General features: G+C 38.3%; 1 pseudogene; it reads left to right on the top strand.

Annotated features, from left to right (window-relative positions):
- Positions 1 to 6,607: 6,607 nt before the first annotated feature.
- LOC140170667 (cytochrome P450 2U1-like) lies at positions 6,608 to 17,117 on the top strand (annotated as a pseudogene).
- The last annotated feature ends 2,646 nt before the right edge of the window (positions 17,118 to 19,763 follow it).

The following is a 19,763-nucleotide window of genomic DNA, read 5'->3' as shown; positions in this document are numbered from 1 at the left end:
GTATGGGACGTGTTTCAAGAGCTAAGGTCTGCTCTTTTCATCAGCCAGCTGGTGCACTGATCTGTTTGAGTTGTTGCCAGTTGACCTCTTGTTGGTATTGATTGAAGTAACACTCTCATCACCAGTGATCAATACATCATAAATGTCGCTTAATTTGAATGTGCCATCAACTCTGTTCATAGATTGGGTGTCCCGGCTCAAGATTCAGATAGATTCCTTGACCCATCTAGTAGACTTGTCACTTTCAGTTGTAAGAATAGAGCTATCCTCCCAGCCTATGACGTGGTTATTTTGAGCTACGTGATCAGCTAATGCAGAAGTAAGAAATTCTGATTCAGATGCTTTTCTGTTTGCTCAAGTAAATCTGTTTTTCGATGTTTTGTTTCTTTTCACCGATTTAACATGTTCTCGTTTTCTGGAACCAAACGCTCTGCCCGTTTCTCCAACATATGTAGCTTCACAACCTTGGCATGAATTTCATATACACAATCTGTGATTTTATTATTTTCTCTTTTGTCCTTAGGATGTACCAGAATGTTGGGCAGAGTGGTCATGGGCTTAATTACTGTGGCAATATTGTGTTTTTTGAAAATCCGCTGCGCTTTTTCTGACAGACCTTGAACATAAGGAATAACAACCAGTCCTTTATTCATGTTGGTATCATCTTTCTTTTTTGCTGGTTTACCATGTTGCTGCTTTTGTTTTATGGCACTGTCCACTTTCTCAAAAGCCCACTGAGGGTAACCACATTTCTAAAGGGCTGTTTTTAAGTCTCTTTGTCACTTTCTTCTGTTACTACCTTGTTCATTCCATATGTGACCCCTCGGCACAACTGAGCCCTGAAGTCGCCAATCAACATTTTTGAGATATTCAACCAAAATATTCTGCTTGAAATTAGCTTTAAAATGATGTATATCATGTCTATAGTACTTGACATTTAAGTAGTGAAAAATCAATAAAACCGTCAATAAATCCTTTGTTTCCTATTGTTTATTGTTAAGTTCGATGGAGCATATCTCAATAGTGGCACTGGCGACATCCGGGCTCAGTTGTGCCGAGGGGTCACATATCATAAAGTTCTTATCACACATAGCATATGTTGTAGCGGATGATGAGATTATACGTTGATGGTGTTCAGCGCCTCGTCGATTGGGGTATTTGTGAATAATGAAACTACATCATGTGAGTTGAATGCAGTAAGCCAAAAAGGTAAGGTACCTGTTGTGTTTACCCCCTGTATATCATAAACAAAGACAGATATGCCATAATTAGAACCAACAGCCAATAACTGCCTCTTTGAGCTCAAATTTAAGACCTCATTCGTTGAAATTGTTTAAGAAATAAAGACACGGCGATCCAAAACCCCAAGCAAAGGTGCCAATTTAAAAGTTCCAGTTTTCTCCATTGCATGCGCTAATGATTTGTACACAAAGCGTTCGCGAACAAGCGAAATAGCGCCACGCTTCAATTGATTAGCACGTTAAAACAAGCGTCATGATTTCATTGATTAGAACACACAAACTTTTGATTTCGTCTCTTCAGTAGGTTTTAGATCACTGGTTCTTTAATTCTCAACCAATTTCAACAAATAAGGTCTTGAATCAGAGCTAAAGAGTTCAGGTATTAGCTACTTGTTTTAATTTTCACATATGTGTCTTTATTTAGGATATACAGGGCAAATACAACTGGTACCTTAATTTTTTGGCTTACTGTATGTCATTATTATCGTCAATTACGTAGCTTCCAATTGACCCGAATTGATTACATGGTGAATGTCTGCCCTACTAACGGTGCCAAAATGTCAGCAAGTGATCTGGACACATGAAATGCGATTTAGCCTGTGTAGGCCACTATTAGTCGGTAAGGACAATTTTCTTTATGGATTTTTGGTGTCGCGTTAAGTCTGGGAATGTTTTCCGAGGTAGGATACAAGAAATCCCGTTGTTGTTTGGTGATTTTCTTTTCTTCTGAGATTCTATTTATGATGCGAACCAATTTGGATTTGTACACAGCTGTTGGATCCTTATTCAACTTCTCATAAGTCTTTTCATCTGCAAGCGTGTTGGAATGTTATTCAAGAATGTAAGAGATTAGAGATAGTCAGTATCTGAAAGCACATCCCCGTACAAGTTTTTGTACCCCCCCCCCCTAAGAAATGCAATACTGTATATCCTCGACGAAATTGGTGACCGATATCGACACACTTAGCCTGTGTTATTAAGAGTTTGCGCAATGGAGTTATACAGATTTATTTCGACTACTGCGTCACCAATATGTATTATGTGAGAGCACCAACAGCGAATTTACACTTAAACTAGTGATGTGTATCAATAGACGATTAAAAGAAATCCACCTATAATATAAGTGAATGCTACAAATTTTCTGGTTCATTGTATATGTTAAGAAATGAGGTACACTCTAGCGGTACCTCTTTTCTTATCATAAATGACGTGCCGCTTGTCTTGAGTCACTGAAATCCACTGTAGTAACTGGATTCCTTGCCCCTATAACATGCATAACTTTTGTTACCAGTGTGTTACTATTTTTGAGAAAAATGCAAAGATTTATCAAGGGGTGTAGTACCACCTGAAGCTACCCAATTATGTTATTGTTGTTTTCATTTTTTTATTACGTAAACGCTGTCCCCAACAATTGTGTCTGATAATTTTACATTTAAAAGCCAACCATGGAGTAAATGACGTCTTATCGTAGAACCAATAATTGTATTTAGCACACTGCCAACAACATTCACAGATAGATAACTTAATATAATTTCAGATTAGAACAATAAGTCCACGATAACAAATGTTTTTGAATGTTATGAAAACGTGTTATACCTATTATATCCTTTTATATAACCCGACATTAATACGTTTTCTGGCAACCTTTTCTAACATTTTGCGAATGATGTCGAAAGTGTGTTTGCTGGGAGGATATCATTTTTTTCAACAGATTAAACAATCTTGAGTAATCCAGACATTACCAAACAGGTAATTAAAAAAAATGCTTTTAATATGAGAAACCCTAGTAATATGACCAAGAATACTCGTATCAAGAGCAGTTTGTACCAACGGACGGCCGGTATTGATAACAAAAAATTTAAATCTGCCACATTCCTCTAAAAAAGCACAGTTGTTGCCTTGCTACCGATACCAAGATATTTCTTCTGAGCCTTTACATGAAACCTCTCGATATGGGTATAGAACTTGTAACCCGATAAATCAGATCCATAGAGGAGAACGGGCAGTAACGATGAATGGACGATCTTAAAACTTTAAATAAAATCCCTCTGATTGCAGGAAATGTTTTCTTGCCTTGCTGGAGTAAAATAAATGATGTTTTTTTCTCCATGAGTTAACCATGCAAATTTTTATGCCAATATCTTACATGAACTAACACAATCAATTTCATTACCATGTAAAAACCATTCGGGTCACGCCTCAAACGCCTTTACGGAAAACAAGTACTTTGATCTTATCCATATTTACAGACATTCCGTTTGAAGCTCCTTGTTTACCACAGTCTCATTCCAATTCCTGAAAACTATGTTTTCACTATCCTAGCTCAGTGATGTATCGTTCGAGTCCGGACTCGGACTCGAGTCCGGACTTTTTGTTGGACTCGGACTTGGCTCGGACTCGGACACCAAAAGACTCGGCTCGGCTCGGACTCGGACACAAAGGACTCGGACTCGAAGCCGAGTCCGGTCCGAGTGCAGACCAATTAAATCCATGTAAAATGTGAAATAATTATCTAAAAATGTCAAAGTAGATCTCAAATTTGTTGACTTTACTTATTTGGCCATTTTACAAATTAATTGGGGGCTGTCAAATCTGTGATCTGTCATATATCCTACATATCCACCAAATTATTTTGATTTATCTGTCACTTAGTAGAATCATATTATTGTTATCATTAATGAAATAATTGATAATTAAATAAATGCAAACTTTATTCAACATTTGGACTACATAAAAATATCTAAGAGTTCTTTCATGGAACTTTCCAATCCAATCTTGAAAGAGAGAAATATGCACACTGGACCATACATCTCAGCTCAGTAAATTGTAATATGGCTGTATATCCCTGGTGCATATTTGTGTGGGACAATTTTGAAAAGATATTTAGAATTAAAGGTGAATTTCCGTTATTATTATGACGATGATGATATTGATGATGATAAAGAGAATGATAACGATGATGATGATGATGATGATGATGATGTTATTTTTCTGTAATATATTTGAATACATTGCAATTCATTTACATGTATGCTGCATGCAGCCTAGTGACACTTCTCTAGTCCCTGGGTGCAAGTTCACTGTGCGTTTACATGTAGTGTGCCACACACACACAGATAGCCCCACATGACTGATGTGAGTGCTGTTTACCCTGGCTGTTTAGTACAGGTGGTCTGATACATGTAGTAGTTTTTACCATCAGGATTTACCTGTTCATGGGTATGGACTTTGAAGGGGTGTGTGTACAGTTGGTTGGTTGAATTGGGTTGAGTCTTTTAAATGTTAACTGTGTAGGGTGGGGTGGGTAGGGTTTGGTAGGGTGGGTGTGTATAGAGAGAGCGGTGTGTGGTGTAGTGAAGTGAGTGACTTATTGCCAATGACCTTCTTTTTCTACAATTTTAGCATCAAAAACTTTGCAATTTTCTTTTTTCAGCAAATTTGTATTGTAAATTTTCAAATTAGAAACAAAATATAAAATTGTGCTCCATTTTTTGGGAAATAATGACCCATTTTTTCAAAATGTTATACCAAATGGCCCTTCTTTCAAAATGTTATACCCAATTATCCCTTTTTCATTTTGTTATACCCAAATGCCCCATTTTTATACAAATATGCTCCTACTAAGCAATGCCAGTAGGCAGACACCTGTCACATCATAAGTTGAATGACCACCCCCCCATACACACACACGGGCATGGACTTTGACCGAGTCCGGACTCGAATCTTATTTTTGTTGGACTCGGACTTGGTTCGGACTCGGCACCCCTGGACTTGGACTCGAGTCCGGACTCGGACTTGGCTCGGACTCGGATACAAATGGACTCGGCTCGGCTCGGACTCGGACAAGCTGGACTCGGGTACAAGTCTGTCCTAGCTGCTATAGCATAGCTAGTATGGCATTTTTCCAAATGGTCTTGCATGTTGACCGTAAGCTCCTCTGTAGGAGATCACTCGAGCAAGCTATATGCTCTATTTGACCATCAGATAACGCATAATGTTAGTCCAGCAAAAACATTTGACGCATTTTCTTCTCTCCAACACACAAGAACCGCTCACCGAAACTTCACACTACCTTTTGTTTAGCATATTGCAGCATAGTACATCATTCCTAAATATAGCTCATTACATCAACAGAATCATTATGTTGTGTACATGGTTACTGTAATAACGCTACCACTTCATACTGTAGAAATGATGATCATTCTAGTGTTTTACATTATGAGTTTTACCATTTTTATCACTGATTTTCCATTGAATTTCTAGAATATTTTGATGTACAAACAAATAGAGATGAATATCAAAACAAGTTAAAACTAATGTCTGATGACAAATTGCACGAGTTTTAATGAATATTATGGAATATTTGGGGGCACATAACACTTTAGAGGCTGTGCAATAATTATGTGAGCCCTGGTGGTAAGGTACCATAACCTATATTTAACACCACAGAATGTATATTCGTATATTTTACTCCCTGTCCCCTAAACAACCCCCCCCCCCCGACCCCAGAGCAATATTATCTAAAATATGTTGTTTAGGTTGCTGATTTCAGATAATACAAAGTCATTGATTTATAGCGTACAGGTCCCGGGTGCAGGTTTAAGATATTAATATTGTTATAAAGCGTACTTCGTGAAATATACTGCACGGGGAAATAATACATACATAAACGATATAAACGATGAATAGAAATGATGGGTACTATATAGAACTATAATATTATAGTATATAAAATTTTGGTAATATGACTACATCAAATCACTGAATTTAATAAGAATAGGTCTATTCTGCTTTGTAGTAAATCCTATGTTATCAACATTGTACATGCATTAATTGTAGGATAACATTTTTTTAAACAAAAAATCTGGGAAATCTAGTATGCGTAGCAAACAATTACACCACGAAACTTGAGCGCATAGATGTGTGCTGGTGTAGGTGAAAAGGCAAGGGCATGATCATGTACCTTTGCATCCCGGGGTTTGCATGTCCTATTTATTTTGGGTTCATGACAAGGTGAAAGAAAGAATTGGACTTGTTACATATGGTAGGAATGTGTGAGCTATCGTGATCGCGATTCTAAATTCTGCATGTGATTTTTAAAGAACCTTTATTTTTACCATTATTTACCAGAAACTGCACCACTGCAACCATGATATCACTCTTATACTCTACAAGCTTGACTTATATTTTCACTTTCCTCATAGTGGTTGCATTAACAATATATTGGTGGAGTCGACGAAGACTAATAAGTCGTCTACCTCCTGGCCCATTTTCATGGCCTATAGTTGGATGATTTGGATCACTGCCGTCTATTGCTCTACAGTTGTACCGCTCTGGTCTGCAACTACCGGTTTTTTTTCAACGCATTGGTTGTCAGCTTGGTCCGATTTTCGCAGTGGATATATGCGGCGTTAATATTATTGTGCTAGGGAACTATGCTACGATTAAAGAGGCCTTTCAGCATCCAAACTTGAGCGACCGACCAACGATTAACTCTGTTGCCATGGAAATGGTTGGAGATGGTAAGCTTATTTAACTTGACTTCAAATTAATCTTAAAGTTTAAAAATAAATCATACAAGTAGCGGGTTTTGTATGAACTCCATCTAGCTATACATGTACAGTAAGAAAAAGAATCTAGATACCAGTCATGTTCACCCAGGGATGTATATTCTAAACGAAGACAAATAGCTCTGATTTTTAAGACGTTATTCAGAATCTCCAGAATATTTTGAATAGGGGGGGGGCAATTTTTTTGGCCTGCTCCGCAGCGCGAAACGGTGAAATGGAGCAAACTGCAACTTTTGAATTTACATCTTCCTTGGGTTTTTGGATCGTCGTGTTTTTTTTTTCTTGAACAATTTCAACGAATGAAGTCTTAAAATCGAGCTAAAAATGTAGCTAGTGGCTGCTTATGACAATTATGACACATCTGTCTTAGTTTAGGATATACAGGGGTTAACATAGCTGGAACTTTAATTGTTTTTTTTTTTTGTGTGTGGGTGGGTGGGGGTGGGTGTGTGTGTGTGTGTGTGTGTATATATATATACCGTTAGTTCGAACTTGACAAGTGTTATGATATTCATGAGCGATCACTCTAGATAATTATTTGATTTTATTTATTTATTTATTTTTTGTATGTTTTACTGAATAATTAAATAATTATATTATAGATTGAGGAGGGGCTTTGGCGGGGACTGGAAGAGGGTGTTCTTGACGTTAATTATATTAGAGATCGGGGAGTGGTCTAAGTCTGGGAGAGGATGTTCTTGACGTAAATTTGTTTAATCACAAACAATAATCGCATACTTTTGAAACTGTTGCAAATTTCAAAAATCATATTCAGCAGATTGAAAAAACAAATAATGTTGCTTTACAAACACGACAAATATGTAGAAACAAATTATATTTGCAATTGTGAATCCATTCAATGATTTGCTCATCCAGATGATCGTAAAAATCATAAAAATTCAGATTTTGGTACCTTTGGCATTGACATGGATCTATAATTTACTAACAGTGTATAAATTAGCTACATGGATTTGAATGGGCCTTCAACCGCGTCAATACTGCTGCGTTTTTTTCTTTTTTTTTCATTTCAAATGGGACTTTAAGTAGATCGATCATTAAGGAGTTCATTCAAAGACGTACTTTTGGATTTATATAAAATAGCCAAGCACTGTTTCACTACTTAGAATTTTGGGGACTTTTATTGTGTTTATTGTGTTTTTAATAGCAGTGGGCTATACATGTGTGATATTTAGTTTGATTTACTAAACAGGTTTTTTTTATTCCATTTGCCTTATGTCAGCATGAAATGGCACAATTTTTGGCAGGGGGTCTGAGAAAAATGTGTGCAGCGCCCTCTTGTGTCACCATACCTTTATATCTTTGTGGAGGAGTGGATTTGAGTACAAAATCCTTCATAGTACTCCTTTTCTGACATATTGCTATGAATTTGGTGTCTAAATATATGTAAATGAGCTAAAAAATAACCAAAAAAAATCATTTTGGCTTCGATATAGCCGACTGGTATTTTGAATATGCTTTTCTGAAATGAATGGTTATAAAATGTATTCTGTTTCCATTAGTGGTGGGTTATCCTCTATTTTCCATAATTTGACACATCTAATCTAAAAGCTCAGCATTTCAGAATGACATTGTATACATGTAGCAAGTCAAACTATGTGTTTAAAACATAATTAAAACGAAGCTCCCAGGTAAAAATTTAGGCATGAGTCATGCCCATGAACATGCCGAGATCTTGCCAAGAACATGCCCTATTTTCCCTAGCAATGAGCATGAATTTTTGCAAATTTGGGAATTTTTGATGGTTTGTTCATGCTCACACATGAGTATTCATGCCTTTTATGCTTTCTTTTGTGTCATGCGTTTGGTCAGAGCCTTGACATGTTCAGGGCATGCATGTTCATGGGTAACTCATGGGCATGAATCGCGGCAGTGGCGTAGCCAGGATTTTGGAACCGAGGGGGCAAAACTTGTAAATGTAAAGACGGAAATATTTTTTACCGACGGAAGTTATGATTTGTTGAACCAAATATTTTTTGCATGGTTTGAAAAAGTGAAGAGCAAAAAAAATAGGAGAATAGGCGCTACTAACATAAAAACACATAATTTTTTATGTAATGTATATTCACAATGTTTCATCTTTTTTTTTAATTCTACCCTTTTTTCTGTCACCCTGGGTAAAAAATAGTCTATTGTTAACCCATTTTTTTTTCACCAACGCCTTCCGTATACCGACGGCCTTACATGAACCGACGGTCCCCCTGGCCCCCCACTGGCTACGCCACTGAATCGCGGTCAATGTCAAATTCTCTCTACTATCATGCCCATAAACTCCTTATTCATGTGTAATTCATGGGCTTGAATCATGGTCAATGTCAAATTTTCTCTACTTTCGTGACATGAATCCTTTTTTTTTTTTTTTCAATCAATCAATCAATCTTTATTTCATTCAAAATACAACAATACAATAACCTTTATTCAAGGGCGTCAATTAAATTTATATGGGTTCATCCTTGATAGAGGATTTTATCGGAATGTCTTGCCATGCTCATGGCATGAACGGCATTATTGCATAGCAACCATTAGCAAATTTGGGGAATACCCATGATTTTTTTTTTTTTTTTTTATAATTGTATAATACTTTCAAAATTGTGTTGGTCTATACATGTAAAACAAAAGGTTCCAAAATCTCGTTTATTACAGGTATTGGCGCCGCGTCAGGAGAAATTTGGAAGCGACAACGTAAATTTACGCTAACTACATTTCGTAATCTTGGTGTTCGCCAAGCTCCCTTTGAGTCCATGATAATCACCGAATGTCATGAACTCATCACGGAAATCACTCGTAATGTCAATGATGACTTCAGTCCCAAGACGATATTTCCAAAAGCGACAGCTAATGTGATTTGCTCATTTGTATTTGGAAGGCGCTACAATTACACGGATGAGGAGTTTCAATTTTTAGTTAATTCTATCGACAGGATTGAACAACGCAGGCATGGAGTAGGTACTTTACCCATTTTCAAATATTTACCCACTCGAGGAAAGCTTCAACTACGTAAAGACCTAACAGCACTATCACAATTCATAGATAATATAATCGAAAAACACAAAGTTACTTTCGACCCTGAAAATCCTCAAGATTACATCGATATATTTATGAAAGAAATCCAATCTTCTGGAGATGGTTTACTTACCAATAGGAATCTTCGAGGGACAGTTACTCTTCTATTCTTTGCAGGTGTTAGTTCAACATCAAGCCAAATGAGATGGGCTGTTTACTGTATGCTAAGATACCCGGATGTACAAATGACCGTGCAAGCAGAATTAGACACAGTTATTGGTCGCGAGCGTATGCCTATCATGTCAGACAAGGAATCTCTTCCGTTCACCATGGCCACTCTTCTAGAGATCCAAAGATTCGGAAGTACCGCACGATTTGGACCCTTGCACTTAGCATCTTGTGATGTAGAATTATGTGGGTACCGTATACCTGAAGGATCTCTTTGATGCCTAACCTATGGGCCGTGCATCATGATCCCAAGATATGGAGTGATCCAGAAGAATTCAAACCAGAAAGATTCCTAGATCGAGATGGGAAAGTGACACGACCAGCGGAGTTGATTCCATTTAGCATTGGTAAATATTAGAAACATTTGAAATATATTATACTAACATCATGATCGATGTGTGTTGAGGTGGGTAGGGGTGTGTGTTACAGTAATTGACAGTCTTAGTCTTCCACATTCCACCAGGACATGACCACCATCCCTAAATAAACCTTTTTTTTAAATGGAGAAAGACAGCAAGAGTAGTCAGTTATCCAAACTCAAAAGCTATTAACAGCTGTTATCCGGGATGAAACAGTTTCGCAAACATGCTGCTGCCCCTCTGGGCTTAAACTTAATAATATTATAATAATAAATTTGAATGAAATACCAAATGTTCAATATTTCAGATCCAAATCTCGCATAATTCACATGGGAGATTGAAGAATAAAGGACGAGTGTTAAACTACAATGTATATCTAAAACCGTTAAATGATAAGGTCGATGTCATAAGTCATCAAACCGAGGTCTCCGGGGGTTCAAGTTCATGTGTGTTAATGGGGTTCAACTGTATCAAATTAGAGAAAACTCAGTCGCTGCTCCACCAGCATATTACATTTCTTACAACATGTTTGTGGTAATTTTCTTTCATAATTGTTCAGACATAACTTTAGTACATCTTATATCTCTAAAACCATCAACAATAAAACCATAAAAATTAATAATTGTCAAGATATCAAAACTTTCAATATCATTTTTATATTTAGTTACTACCAACTACATTTATTTTTATATGTCGACTATAAAACGCCATCAGAATTCTACTATAATGAAATAATGAGCGAAGTCTGTCTGTCTGACCGGCTATGCGTTTCGCCGCGCGTCGACACATCGTATTGGGAAAAGCATGTCCTTCGGCTGTTTTTAAAGCTCATCGGAGGTTAAGGTCAACGGGCAAACCTTGTCCGATCGGATTCAAACTTGATACGAGGGGAATGTATGCCCGAAATAAAATCGAGGTCAACCGAGGTCAAAGGTCATCACAGAGGGGTCAAATTTCATACGTTGTCCGATCGGGCTCAAACTTGGTGGGTGGAATCCTTGATACGAGGGGAATATATGCCCGAAATAAAATTGAGGTCAACCAAGGTCAAACGTCATCACGGTGTGTTCAAATTTCAAACTTGGTGGGTGGAATCCTTGATATAAGGGAACACGCAGAAAATGTAATCGAGGTCATCCGAGGTCAAAGGTCATCCAGGGGATACACTTTAAACTTCGTCTGATTTGGCTTAAACTTGGTGACAGTAATTCTCCATATTACGGAAGCACAAACAAAATCAACCGAGGTCACTCGAGGGCAAAGTTCATATGGGGTCAGTATGCCCAATTGGGCTTGAAAGTGGTAAAAAGAATCCTCGATATGACGGGAACATGTCAACAAGTCAAAAGGGGTTATCAATGGTCAATAACATCGCACTCAGTTACTCTCACAGCTACGGGTGAACTAGTGTATACTAATATTTGCTTCTTGTGCCTGTGCGTAGCGCACTTTTAAATTTAAATCACTGCGCTTATTTTTTTCTGATTCTTCAAGTCAGTTGCCATTTCCACACCGCATTCAATCTCCTCTCTGGCAGTGTCGGCGCCACGGTGGTGCTGACGGTGGGGGTGGTGGTTGTAGGCGACAATGGGGGAAAATTCCCGCATTTTTTTCTTGTCCCCCCGTACCCATCCCCACACCTCCCCCCCCCCCATGTAAATTTTCACTTTTTGTGGCTATCATGCGCATAATTTGTTGATTTGTCCACCCTGAAATTCACTTTGCCCCCACCCCCCCACACCCTGAAAAAAAAAAATCCTGGTGCTGCCACTGCTCTCTGGACCAGACGTATCACTTTTTTGATTTTTATTGTATTATCATCCGAATTTTCACGTGGAGGCCGCTTGGGAGGTATACACGGGGTACTTAATCGATTGCTAGATAAATGTTTATGAAACTGGGTTAGGGGTTAGCTAGAAATCATCGAAGTGTAAGAGACTTATTAGTCTCTTACACACTATCGCAATATCGCATTCGTCTTACTATCATGGCAATTTCTGACACGAATATAGGGGTGATGACGCTGTGCTAAATATCGGATAATCTGGTTCACTGTAAACACGGTGTACGATGTTTAGCCTATATGGTATCGATACACGCATATGGGATTAGGCTGGAATGTCACTAAAGCTAGATATACACGAGGCAATTTCCCAAGCAATTGCCTGTTGCAGATCACCTCAGTACACCTTGCAACAAGATTGCTCCGTGTATTATTACCCAGGGGCCAAACTCAACTTTTGGGTCAACCTGACATGGGATGCTGTAAAAGGTTGTGTGGTATCAATGTGTTCAGGGACCTCCGGAACCACTTCTAGGTGGACAACCCTGAAAATATGCTACTGAAAAAAATATGGCGGCCATTTTTCAAAATGGCCGCCATTCAAAACTATTTTGACTATATCTCAGTCCACAATGTACACAGAGTTGTGATTTTGATGGCTATACCTATGTTTTGTGGGTCAAAGAATCCATTAGAACTATCAATTAATACATATAGTCCAAAATGGGCGCCAAAATGGCCGCCAAAATTGCAAATTATTTAATTTCACGATGCAAACAATTTTTTTCTTTTTCTTCATTACAGCTAAGGTATAAGTGACCTTCAAGAACTGGTATTAATTAAAAACACACTTATTTAAGACGAAACTAAGTCACCCAGGTTTAAGTATGTATGATTCCCAATCATACATAATGCTCCAGATCCCGGTTGTTCAATCACGATCTCGAGAAGAGTAGTTGAAACTAATTGAAGCAAATCACACAAAGCTCAACTTCAGGAGCAACTCGTAGTCTTCCGTAAAATCTCTTGAAGACAGGGCAACAGCACTATTCTGGACGAACTTTCTAGATATGTCCGATATTCTCCATAAATTCATCTTGCATGAAAGAGAGAGAAACTGGCTTGTTATCTGTCAGAAGCAGCAAAGATACTTCCCTACTAAACTGCAGCAGGCCATTACAAATATGACCAGCAGTCATTGCCGTTGTACCTGCATGAGATAAAACAACTTCAAGGGACAGCACACTAAGTTCATCAGGCATTCATGCGAGGAGCCTTTGTTGAAAGGAGAGCTGAGGGTTATCACAATGGTGTCTCTCCATATATGCTACTTGAACAGAGCTACAATAAGAATGCGAAGAAAACAAGTGGTTTTGATAGAATAACAACAAATCCCCGGGAACAAATCCTGTTGCTACTCGAACCAAATGGGTATACACCAAGTCCATGACTGCAGCTGTCTCGTCACAGTTGAAGAGTATGAGCTGCATCTAGATCCGAAAACTGAAAACCCGCATCATGAAGGAAGTCATCTTCTTGTTGAAAGAGATTATGATGAAGGTAAATACTGTTATCGAAAAAGCCCATTTGTAAAGAATGCAGATCTCATCAACATGGTCAGAAGGCAGATAATGTGGTACAAAAACAACCACTTCAAATGAAACAAATTGGTACCGAAGTCTTATCTGATTCAATACAGATGAAACAGAAAAAAAACCGTTGAAGCTGCAGACATTTGCTACTCAACATAAGGCAGCAAAATCTGGCAAAAAACCTCAACAAGTGTGACGAGCGAAGAATCTGTTGCCCTTCTTCGCATGATTCAGATTGCTGCAAGCGGTGGAAAAGTTGACATTGTCCAGTATATCGTAAACCACGAATGCACAAAATATCCACCATCGATGTTCATAGAAGATGGTCCATTGAGATCTGGTAATAAGCAAACCTCGTCAAGGCCATAAAAGCGGAAACACAGAGGTGAGTTCAGCTCCCCAGTTGCCTGAAAGCCAGTTGAAAACAGCAGTCATTAAATGCCAGTTTTGCCATTCGTCATTGGTCTTTCCATAAGGATGAAACATTTGGAGAGATTGCCCAACGATTCAAACACCTAGGCCTACTACTCTCAGATGTACCAAGTAACACAGAATCGACTCACTTTTGCTGCAACAGATATAGGGCAGCAAGCTTTGACGGAACCGAGCGTCAAAAGCGAATCACGACTAAATCAGCACAATCCGAAGTGTATGACATTCAGGAACAGATCCGTGCACCAGAGCCACTTGTTTTTTTTTAGTGTCATCAAACAAACGTGGATCATTGCAACCGTTTCTTTGTGTGGTCTGCGGAGGAAGCAGAAAAGACATCTCTGGGAAAAACCAATCTGTATCTAAGAGGAGGCTTTAACGAAGAAACCAAGACTGTCATGATCAGGAAGAGGCTGATACTAGACTCATCCTGCATACTGTCTATAGTGTACAGAAAGATAATGCTGAGCGTTTGGTTGTCCATGCCAATGACACAGATGTGGTTGTCCCTTTCATCTATTATGCCTCCTCGCTGTTTCAACCTGATGTATCAGAAATATGGATAAGAACAGACAGAGATATACACCTACCTATACATGATATAGCTGCTGCGCTAGGGTCACCCCGATGCCGATTTCTACAACTAGTTTATTCTATTTCACCAGTAAGAAGGATCTCAATCTACCAGCCGTACAAGATTTTGCTGAAACTGCTGACTCCCTCCGATATTAAAGCTAATCTTACGCAGCAAGCAAGACAGCTTATGCTCCGTGTATATGCCAAAAAACTGATGTAGATCAAACGCTTGATGTTTTCAGAGCTCATAACCGATCCACTCTCTTGAAACTTATTCCACCAAATGAAGCTCCGTCTGAAACGTGCAGCATTGGCAACCACGATATACATATATTCCCAAGCCACCATTTCAAGAACTTGGCTGGACTGTCAAAGATAACGCTTTTGTTCCTGCAAGAACTTCTAACCCAGTATGGAATCAAGAAATGGATCAATCTGTACATGCACCAAAGGATGTGTTATCAGATGCTCCTGCGTCAAGAAAGATGTAGCCTACCATACTATATCGGCTGTAGATGCACCGGATTACAAGACAAGTGTAATAGCGGCACTACTTTTGGCACAGCTTGATGAACTGCGTAGTGATGAGAGTGACAATAGTGATGACAGCCATGATCTATAATATTCTAACATCATCATGTATGTGCAGAACTAGTGATGATAATAGTAAGTACACCAAAAGCTGTGCAAAGTTTGGTATAGGCCTAATACCAATATAATATATATAACAATTTCAATACTTATACATGTATTCACCATTCTAGCGCCACTGTGGTAGTTACGGCAGCCATATTGGTAGCCATTTTTGTAGATGTAACTATGCTATGTAGTAACTAATTGCTCCAATGGATTCTTTGGCCCCAGAAACCTGGGTATAGCCACCAAAATTAACACTTTATGTGCATTGTGGGCTGATATATGGTCAAAAATAGTTTTTAATGGCGGCCATTTTTCAAAATGGCCGCCATATTTTGTTTATTACATATACATGTTTTACCTGATTGCTCAAATAGATTCTGTGACCCCAAAACCTGGGTATAGCCACCAAAATCACAACTCTATAGTACACTATAGCTTGAGATATGGTCAAAACTAAATTTATATGGCGGCCATTTTGAAAAAGGGCCGCCATATTTTTTCAGTAGCATATTTTCAGGGTTGTCCACCTAGAATGTGTTAAGGGAGGCTCCCCGAAGACATTGGTACCAAACAACCTTTTACAGCATCCCATGTCAGGTAAACCTGTGTGGCCCCCTGGGTATTATGGATTTGCAAGGTGAAATTAATCCCCGAGCAACATTCAAAAAAGTAGATACATGCTCTACTTTCAAGATTGTTGCATGCAATCTACCCTCCTCCAGCCAATCAGCTAAGGGAACATTAGCTGGTCGCTGCATTCATTTGGGAAATGTAGGCACCAACTTGATTCACCAACATTGTAATGTGTGCACACGGCATGCTACATTGTAGGCCTATGCTGTTACTGGCGTACCCAACTTGCCCTTTTGATTTTGTTTTGTTTTCCTTCTCTGTCTTTTTTTAAAGATAAGTTACATAGACTTAGGAACCGGGGCTTGGTGAAAACAATTTTTGAATATACCGCGCTGCACTAGTACATTTACGCGGTAGCTCTGCATTGAACCATATCATGCTGATCACTCGCACCATTAAGATCAGTATCTTTATAAAGATCAGTATTGCATTCAATCTATGATTGCAGACATACACATGTGATGAGTGCAACCTGCTTGTAGTGCAGCGCGATATATTTAAAAATTGTTTTCACCTATTGCTATGGTAGTTAATCCGATTTATTACGTCAATTCGCCAGCGTATAAGTATTTGTAGATAAAACCCTGGAAAGCAACCTTTGAACCAGCACAGCTAATCAATTAACTTCAAAAATATCGTTAATTTGCATTCTATGTTCTCCTCTGCAGGTCGTCGAATATGTCCAGGAGAGTCCATGGCCAAGATACAGATCTTCATCTTCTTTACCCATCTACTACATCGATTTACTTTCATCTATCCCGATGGGGCCGAACCGTTACCAAGCGTCGATGGAGCAAAACCTATACCAGATTTTCTAGCTACGGCATTTCCTCGCTCCTGATGTCAATATATTCATTAAAATTGCGATAACATAATAATATTCTAAAAAGCCCAAAATGGGCATGACATAGACCAAGTACATTCTTAAGGGGTCCGTCACCCACCTTTGCACATTTTTGTGAGACATGAGAGCGCGCAGACATCAAACAAAAATTTGAATGCGAGGAATATCCTTCTGTTATCAAATAATTTTGATTTTTTTTTTTTAATTCGCTATATAATACAAATTTTATAGCTAATTTATAAAAATTGATATTTTTTTATATTTTTGATATGTCACAGTCTTCGAAATTAAACTTCATATGAATAATATTAACTTTAAACGCATTGAAGATAGCATTTTTCCCAAACACCTAAATATTTTATTTTCTCCATCTATATAAACGTATACATATCATTAGATTTACTTGTATTATATCGCGAATTTCGGTGTGTCTGATCCCCACAAAAATACTGTGCAAACGTCGCTATCTGAGCCGTAAGAATTAAAGGTCAAAATAGTTGTAGCTCATACTCAACCATACTCAACCCAACACCATATCTCAAACACACACCCCCACCCACCCCCACACCCCCCTCCCATACCCGTACAGGCACATCCACCGATGCACTCCCACACTAATCATTGAATTGAACTCCCAAATCAGTCCTGCTATTCCCATCCATCCATTTGCACAAAAAATGATTCAACCAAATCACTAGATGGGCAGGAGAACACTAAGCCTGGTTCAGGAGTTCAGCCATGTATGGAACTGTGCGTTCCTTGAATCTTTTGGTTTTCCACCTGTAACTCTTGGCTTTAGGGGGCTTTCTAGTGTTCATTGAGGATGAATAGTCAGTGGCAGGGAACCACCCGGAGAATTTTTTCAGATACAAGTGCTTTGAAGGCAAACTCCATGCAAATCTGTCGTCTACGGATGCGTAGAAGCTCAAGATCCAGCGTTGCAAGGGAATCGGAGTAAGATTTATACTCCTTTCCAAGGAGTAGCTTACATACACGTTGCTGAAATCGCTCCAGACGGTTCTCGTGGCTCTTAGCGAGACCTGCATGCCATAAGGGACTGCGTACTCTAACACTGGTTTTATATAACCTTTGTAGACAGAGAAGATTCCATACGAAGTGTACGTAACATGATTTGTTTTCCTTTAGCTTTGGAATGTATATTGGCTACCAAGCCATAAATCCGCCATTTTAGTCTATAATTCATTACTTTATAAGCACCATAATGTAGACTCAAGCAAAGCACATTTTCTATCACAAATTATTTGACAACATCCCCCGACACACCCCAATAAATATTTCATCCGTACGGTTTATGCGGACCCCTTTCAGATTAGTCTTGGCACTGGAATACTTCTTCTATGCGTATTGTCAAGTCTGTAACTGGTGACCACATTAATGTGTATTTTGTGTAATTGTGGAAAACCTAACCCAGTAAACATTTCTGGTGGGAAACCCAAATCTTGCAGTCTGTTTTGCACCGTATAAAAATACTGAACAGCGCCACCACAACTCATATTCATGTCAACTGACACTATTGCTGGCGCTTTTTACGAGAGGCACTAAGCATTAAAAGCAAGAATAAAGTCTAGACAATATTTCTCGGTTGGAGAGAAAGCTTCAGAAAGTCAGGAAACCCTTTAATACGGCTGAATTTGTTTTGGAACTGGACTTTTTTAGTTCAGCAAACGTTGTACCTTAATGCATTGTTTATGGTTGCAACACTGACTCGATCGAACAGTTGTCAGTTTTGCTATACTGAAATATGCTCAACTGAATATTCACTACGCTATAAATTCCTACTGATGTATTCGTTGTTTATATTAACGCATTAAACATGTTGAAACCAGGTGCTGTCAAAATGAAGACCAACAGAAATGTGCGAAATGTTACATTATGTTTGGCTACGATTTGTTCGATCGCCACTGAAATGACACACAATAATGGCGGGCGAAATCGAAGAAAAATATGCAAACATTAAATTTTTAATATTAAGTTTAAAGTTGTGTCTATAACAAAACAAAATGTTGTTTAATTGTGGCCCGGAGGGGGAGGGATCTTACGGGAATGTGGTTTATCGATGGGTAGGTTTTCAGTGGACGTCACTGTCAGCTTTTTGAATTTTTGAATCGACAAAATGTATGTCAAGTTATGCAAAGAAATGTTTTGTCATCTTAGGGTGGGGTATTTCTTTTGAACCCTATATTTGGGATCACGGTCCTATCCATACTTACAGATATCCCGTCTGAAACCTCTGGTTTATCACAGTCTCATTCCAAGTCCTGAAAACTATGTTTTCACTATCCTAACTGCTATGCTAGTGTTTTCTAAATGGTCTTCTATGTTGAACGTAAGCTCCTCTGTTGGAGATCACTCGAGCAAGCTATCTGCTCTATTTGACAATCAGATAACACATAATGTTGACGCATTTTCTTCTCTCCAACACAAGACTTCAAGAAGACTTCACATTGTTATGGTAACAGTAATTTCACAAAGTGTCCTACTTTTTTTAATAATTCTCCAATCCTTTTATATAATTTGTTACCATTCTAGAATATTACAGCATAGTACATTATTCCTAAATGTAGCTCATTACATCAACATAATCATTATGTTGTGTTCATGGTTACTGTAATAGCGCCACCACTTCATCCTGAAGAAACCATGATCATTCTAGTGGTTTTCATTATGAGTTTTACCATTTTTATCACTGATTTTCCATTGAATTTCTAGAATATTTTGATGTACAAACAAATAGAGATGAATATCAAAACAAGTGAAAACTAATGTCTGATGACAAAATGCACGAGTTTTAATGAATATTATGGAATATTTGGGGGGTACATAT

The sequence above is a fragment of the Amphiura filiformis genome, chromosome 15 (assembly GCF_039555335.1).
Source record: "Amphiura filiformis chromosome 15, Afil_fr2py, whole genome shotgun sequence".
Classification (NCBI taxonomy): domain Eukaryota; kingdom Metazoa; phylum Echinodermata; class Ophiuroidea; order Amphilepidida; family Amphiuridae; genus Amphiura; species Amphiura filiformis.
The sequence above is the reverse complement of the archived record's forward strand: the minus strand, read 5'-3'. Positions and strand labels throughout refer to the sequence as shown.